The sequence below is a fragment of the Cryptomeria japonica genome, chromosome 11 (assembly GCF_030272615.1).
Source record: "Cryptomeria japonica chromosome 11, Sugi_1.0, whole genome shotgun sequence".
Classification (NCBI taxonomy): Eukaryota; Viridiplantae; Streptophyta; class Pinopsida; order Cupressales; family Cupressaceae; genus Cryptomeria; species Cryptomeria japonica.
The window spans coordinates 385374796-385381758 of NC_081415.1; the positions used below are offsets into that span (position 1 = coordinate 385374796).

The window sequence follows — 6963 nt, forward strand, 5'->3', positions numbered from 1 at the left end:
AAGTGTAATAAATGTAGCTTCAGTTCATTTCTGAATCTAACAGGTTTGTTTTTGCTTTAAAAGGTGGAATGACCAAGAAAAAAGGTTAAAAGATGAATTGATAAACCAAATGGTTGAGTGGTTTGGAAATGACACCTTTGACAAAATCAAGCTCCTTGAAAAAGTTGGCACATATCTAAAGTATGTGAGGGACCAATACAGGACCCATTTGGAGAGGAACCTAAAGTATGAGCATTCCCCCATGATTCCAGAGAGGGAGTGGAAGGACCTGATTTTGGATGCCAAGGAGAGAATTGAAAGGAAAAAAGGAAATACACCAATACACGCCAGAAGAAGGTACGGGATACTATTAAGAATGTAATTATGTACTAATTAATTACTCTTTATATTTATATAATCTAACATATTTCAAACTTTTTATAGACTGAGTGACACGTCAAAGGCAACCAAGGCAAGGCAAGAAAAGCACGGGCAACACAAACTCGTCTTTGGTGGTTACATGGAATTTGCAACACGAATTGTAAGTATCTCATGTAAACTCCCATATTGTCTCAAAATATTAATAAATTACAAACGTTTTTTTTTTATCAAACAATGCAAGCAAAATTCACGGTACCAAGCAAAAATGCAGGGCTCTAAATTTAATAGAGTGCCCACAGAAGATGACAAGAGAATTGCCTACCCGCAAGGCTATTCAGTTGTGGTTGATCAGCTACGAGAATTGAGTGGGCATACACAACATTCGAGTGCATCCGTCACACAGGAAAATATGCTAAATGGAAGTTGTTTCAAATTGAATACTTTACCAATAATCTAATTGATGTTGAGTTCCAACATAAAGTGACTATATTTGTTTTAAATAAGCAAGCAATGATAACAATGTGCATGTCATTGGAATGCAGCCTACTAATTGTGAAACACCACCTGCACATGAAGGTCTGGATGTGCATCCCAGTAGTGGAGGTGTTCATTTGCTATTCAAATTTATTTATTTAGCTATTAATACAATTAAACATCTTAATTTGTAATTAGAGTAGTAATTAATGTAACCTTTCTTGTTAATATTTTAGAGCATGTAGTTGGTGGTGAGCAAGTGGAGCATGATCTGGGTACACAACCTCAAGAACGTGATGTTCCCCACTCAGGTAAAGAGGACCATTGTTATTGCTTTAAACAAATATAATTGCAATTGGTGTTCAGCATGTTGAGGTTGAGGCTACACAAAATGATGTGGCCCCATCAGGTAAAGAGCACAACAATTATGTTCTCTAAATTAACCGAAATACTTGTAACAATAATAATTTTTTTTTTGAATTTAACCCATTTCTTTTTTATTGCAGAGGACCCCCCTTCGCTTTAGTATCCTCGTCCTCAGTATAGGACTAGGCATACATTGAGATCATGAGCAGTTGGCGGAACATCTGCAGAGGGGGGAAATGATGAAGACACCAATGTTCCACTTAGTCTTTTCATCGCTTCAAAGAAAAAACAAAGAAAGAAATGATTGTAATCTAACTTATTTGATAATGACTGATTTTTATGTGTTAGTGAATGTAATTATGTGCTAATTAATGGTTATGGATGATATGTGTTAATTAATATTGATGAATGTTTCATGTTAATTAATGTTAATCAATGTTATGTGTTAATGAACATTATGTGATATTAATGAATGAATGCTATATTTTATTAATGGTAGAAAGAATTATTGAATGAATGTTACAAGATGTTAACGGGGAATTTAGAGTGATGTTGGGGGGGGGGAGGGGCCAAATGTGTTGGCATATGCACACTCCAATGAGACATTGTAGGTGATTGAAGGTTTTGTCATTGATGACAACCTTGCAATCCTATGGCACCGGCAAGGCATTACACCAACAAGATAGTGCACCGGCATCAACAGATCACACTCAAGACACCAGCACCGACACAAAGAAAGGAATTATACTGGCACAAAAGTCGACAAGATTTTGTTATATTATATTTTGTTTATTATTGTAAAAACCTTGTAAGCCGACTAGGAAAATTGTAAAATGACTCATATATAAAAGAGATCATTGTAGACATTTGGTAAGCGAAGGAAGAAAAAGAAAAAATATAAGGCAGACCTATTATGCGAAATATAGGCTAAAAGGTTTATGTAAGAAGTAGAGCAGCAACTGGTACTGGATCTGGCATTATAGATGCTATTATAAAGCAGTACAAGATATTGGATTTGTATAATCCACATTGTAAGTCAGTGAGACTTCCCATTGAGCAGTGAGCTCTAGGCAGTTGGCCTTCCTGCATGTGCAAGCCCCTATTGTAAGTAATATTCTCTTATTGGCCAGTGAGTGAATATTGTGGGTCACAAATCCCACCGAGGTTTTTCCCACACCGGGTTTCCTCATTAAATCCTTGTGTTATGGTGTGCTTTTCATGTGGATGTTCTTGATTCTATTTATTGCATTATTTCTTGCATACCGGTACTCTGTTATAATATGTTCTGCATGTTTTAAGTTAAGAAATTCTAATTACCGGTTAGATACTGATTCAGCCCCCCTCTCAGTATCTGTGGGATTCCTAACAAAATGAGCTTCCACCTTCACATGGTTGGCCCTGTTAAGTAGAGAATATTAAACTATTCTCGAAACCAAGCAAAGCTCAACAAGGTAACACACTTTTCAATATTTCATTATGTTGCACAGTTAATCTTATTGAATAATGTATATTGAATCTTAATTGCAGGGTCCAACAGAGCCAACACAAATAAAAACACCACAAGTTGTTGGGTATAAAGAACTCCCATATTGTATTGTCTATACACGAACAATATTAGTTGCTTCTAGTGTTGATATCCAAGGCAGGACTGCAAAAGTTATGAATATGCCTCATCCTTGTAAGTTTTTTTATTACAACTCCTAATGCTTGAGACTAAACTTTTTGTTCTTGATGTTTTTCACTAGTTGTCATAACCTCTGACTTTGATGCTTGTGCCTTAATAGAACTAGATGTTTCTTATATGCATACTTGGTCAAGGACTGCATTAATACTCATGTTTCAATGTTGACCTACAAGACATGTAAAAGGACAACTACAATTTATACCAGTGCCTTATCCAGGCCACAAAGTCATCTAAGTTTAAGCAATACTCCCACAAACAAATATCTCCACACATCCCATCACCTCGGCTTCTATAAAACCCCACATATGCTTGACATACATAAGAATTTACCCTTATCAAACTAGACTACATTCATCAAATTCAAAATCTCCCTCAAGGAATTTACTGATAGAAATGCTTCATGCATATTTAATTTCCCTCCTGGAAAGAAAAGCTAAGAAACGCCTCTATTTAAGATTGCCTTACAATCCATACTAAAATGAATAACCCTAGATTACTCATATTGAAAATAGTAAATATTTGCAAGTAGACCAGAAGACAACACAAAATTTAGGCTCGAAAGTTGATAGTCTGTATATTGATATTAATTTTGAGAAAATATTACAAAACTCAGAGTATTCTCCATAAGACTAGAAAAAAGCTCAGATAAATTTCTGCAGTGTTTTCTTACAATTACTTGCGATCATTTTTTTAGGAGTCTTGGTATCCATTTATAATAGTATGGATGCATACAAGCTTTGGACCCTTCAAAAGAAATTTTGTTACAAACAACCGATCGTTTTCAAGAAGCGATTATAAGTCCTTTTCAGCATCTGCAGCTTCCTCTACTTGTTGTTCTGTTGCAACCCCCTATAACTTCTCCCGAGCATCTTCTTTCTGTCCCATATACTTATCTCTCCACTCCTGATACACATCATCACTAGGCCAAGCAAAACTAGCAATCTTTTGTTTCATATCTTCTAGCCCCTTCCAAGTGACTTGTACATGCCCAATCTCTATTTCTATGAAACCATAATGAGATTTCACTTTTTCAATTTCCTCAATTGTTTGGACAAATAAGGATGTGTCATCAGTACTAATAATCTGATTGATCCTTAGGGACAAATTGTGGTCCACCTCCTTTAACCAAGTCTTCTCTTCCTTTAGTTGGACAAGACCAATGAAACCTCCTGGAAACATTTCAAATTTATGATTTGAATATTCTTTCCTATAAAGTTTGGCTTTTCTTTTTATACCTGCTCCTTCCACTGAAAGAATATTCATCTCTTTTATAAAATCACATGTGGACCTTAGATTGTCATTCTCTTTTGCATCTGCATGGGAAGAACACATGAGCTCTAACTCTTTACCTCTAGGCACCCACTTATTCAGGATTGGTTCCAAAGTGGCTTCTTCTTCTCTAAATTTGATCAAAATCTCAAGAATCCTCTTCGTATTTATGTATAAATTGGAGGTTTTGATTGAGTCAGCAAACTTTAAGATGGTGGCTTTCACCTTCTCCTAATATTTGTTTGCATACAATGTCTGAGCTTGTTTCAATTTTTCCAACTCATGTTGGACATTTTCAGGTAATTGGGAACTAGAAGGCATAGGAGAAGGGGGATATTCAATGATGGGACTAGTAGGAGGGGGTCTTGCTGGAGAGGAGGCTATGATGAGTGTAGAAGATTCACCAGAATGATATTGACCTGCCAGTTGACTCTAGAGTCTAGCAATTATGTTGTCTCTGTTGGCTATTCATTCTTTAGCATCATTGTAAGCTTTTAAAATAGTCTCCAACTTCAATTGGAGATTAGCCTTTTTGTGTGCCTCTTTCTCTACCACTAAATTTTGCAGTCTCTAGGACTGTGCTTGCAGCTTCCACTACCCCTGTGTCTTGGACTCTTTTAACTATCATGCCTCTTAAGAGGCTAGAATCTGATGCATCCTTCCTTCTTTTGTTTTCATCCTTCTTTAAAGACCATATGACAAGAGCAACATTATCCTTGTTGAATGTCACTCCTTCCATAGGCTTTGTTTCTTTTCTCACTGCATCAAGCACTAAGGCATCAGCTATATCCCATTCAGGGAGAATCAACACACCAACCTTTGCTACCATTTCTCTTCCTTTCTCAGGGGTGATTACTTTGAACTCCTCCATCATTTCTTGCTTAACCTCTTCTTCTACCTGAGTTGTATTTTTAAGAGGTTGTTCACTTTTCCTCTGTTCACATCTAGTCTTGAATTGATCAATATTTTGCTTCCATAGAAACTGTATAAAAGCTCTTGATGTGACAAAATTACTATCAGCTAGGAATTCTTCACTAGCTTGCTTAACAAATCTTGGCCCTTTAACTCACCATTAGTCAAATCCATTTCATCATTAGGTGGCTCTTCGAGCATCCCCTCTTGGGTCTCCTCATAGGTATAGGCAATCTCACCGAGTCTCCCTAACTGCAATAATTGTTCAGCCACAACTTGTTCATCTCCAATGTGGATAGGAGACTAAGATGGAGAATATTGAGGCTCATCAGTTTCAATTTCCTTTCCCACTCTCTGCTTCTTAGGGGAATCCTAGATGTCAATGACATCTTCAATTTTCCTCTTCCCTTTTGAAGTGGAAGGCTCACCTATCACTGGCATTATCATAGTGTACTTTGACCTTCTGTGCATTACATAGTCACCAGGTGGGATATCTCTAGCAAAGGCAGGCTTAGCCAATACCATCTTAGCCTTATCAGGCTCATTTTGCATTATGGCCTCCCTCTTTTCTTTTAAGGTTTGCATGAGATCTTCAAAATAAAGAATCACGAATTTTATTTTCTCCTCAAACGGATTGAAGCTAGAAAGGGGGTCATAGCCAGTGTCAAATTGATGGATAAAATCAAGGGCTTTCTTATAGGCCACCCACTTCTCCTTCCTCAATTCTTGCTCATCTCAGCTGAATTCATTTCTAATCAAATCTTCTGGGAACTGAAATTGATGTGGCCTACCTCTGCACACTACTCTTTTTCTAAACATGCCATTGAAAAAATCCTCAGGGTCTGCACATCTTGACACTGCAGTAGACAGCCTATATGGCTTAAAGAATTCTTCAAAAAATCTCCATCCACCCTTAGTGATCACAAACTGGTGAGCCATGGTAATAGTTGGGAAAATAGTCCCTTTATCTCTATTGGTTAGCTCTACTTCTTGTACTCCCCCAATTTGTCTCAGGACTTCTGCAATCCCTATCTTCAATGGGACCTGATAGGGTAGTAAAAAGGGGGTGCCTCTAAATCCAAACACTCTAAAAATAGTAGACACAGGGTACAAATATATGTCTCCCCAATTGTGAACAATCTTGATATCCTCTACAAACTCCTTTGGTCTGAGAAACTCCAAAAGAGCCTTAGGAATTCTAGGGTTTTCTCTGCATAGAAGAATCCTAATTTTAGATGTAAAGCATCTATCAAACTTTAAATAACTTGCATCTTCTCTATCCCAAGATAGAACAGTACTCCACAATTGCACTGGCATCTCCTCTTTATCCTTGACCTTAATCAGGTCCATCTCCTTTCCAAAATAATCAGCCCCTTTGAACAGAAACATATAAATTAACATGGATTACCATCCAAATGGCTTATCCACCTTACCATTTTTTATTCCTACTAGCCCTTTATGAATTGCATCAGCAAGGTATGAGGCATAATCAAATGTTATTGCTAGGGAGGGGTTTAGAATTTGTGCAATCATTAACATATAATGGGTTGGCATATTCTTTTCAGCATCCTCTCCAAAAATCTGGCATAATGCCCAATGCATACCCTTAGCTCTCAGAGTGAATAGGTTGAGAGAGAATGGTTCCATTGTGCTGGGGCCTACAACTATTAACCCCCCTATCTTTACAAAGAATTCTTTCAATGGGCCACTTCTAAGATGATCCCTTTGTGTGTTGTAAACCTAGGCTAACGACTCAAAGTCAATAGGTTCTAGCAAATTGGAGGACTCACCGAGTTTAAACACTTTCCTGAATTCATCTTCATTTATCTCAATCAAGACTGATCCCTTTATGTTCTTGATGCGTCTTGCCACACAGCCATAATTCTATGCAATCAAGG

General features: G+C 37.2%; 1 long non-coding RNA gene across 1 annotated transcript; it reads left to right on the forward strand.

Annotated features, from left to right (window-relative positions):
* The first annotated feature begins 432 nt into the window (after positions 1-432).
* On the forward strand, positions 433-1523 carry LOC131071552 (uncharacterized). Its single transcript, XR_009112538.2, has 4 exons — positions 433-520; positions 632-963; positions 1071-1145; positions 1341-1523. It is a non-coding gene; the product is annotated as an uncharacterized LOC131071552 (long non-coding RNA).
* The last annotated feature ends 5440 nt before the right edge of the window (positions 1524-6963 follow it).